Genomic DNA, 387 nt, shown 5'->3' with positions numbered 1-387 from the left:
ATACTCCAGTGATCCTTGACCACTCTCTCTCTCACACCCACATCCAACTCATCAGCAAACCTCATCGGCTCTACCTTCAAGATACATTCGGGATCCAACCACTTCCCACCACCTTCCCTGTTACCCTGGGACCAAGTCACGCCATCCCTCGCTTGAATAATGGGAAGAACCTCAGTGCACCGTCTAATGTCATACACATTTTACTCATTTAACTTCACCTATGGTCTGTCTCCCCCAGAATATAAATGTCATCAGAGTAGGAACCATGGTCTCTTTTGTTCATAGTTGTATCCTCACCACCTAAATGAGTGCCGAACGCATAAAAGACGATTAACAAACATTTGTCAAATTAACAAATGAAGTTTTGCAAAGAGCCTCAGAACAGGC

This window comes from Mandrillus leucophaeus, unplaced genomic scaffold (assembly GCF_000951045.1).
Source record: "Mandrillus leucophaeus isolate KB7577 unplaced genomic scaffold, Mleu.le_1.0 Scaffold571, whole genome shotgun sequence".
Classification (NCBI taxonomy): domain Eukaryota; kingdom Metazoa; phylum Chordata; class Mammalia; order Primates; family Cercopithecidae; genus Mandrillus; species Mandrillus leucophaeus.
This window is presented reverse-complemented; position numbering follows the sequence as displayed.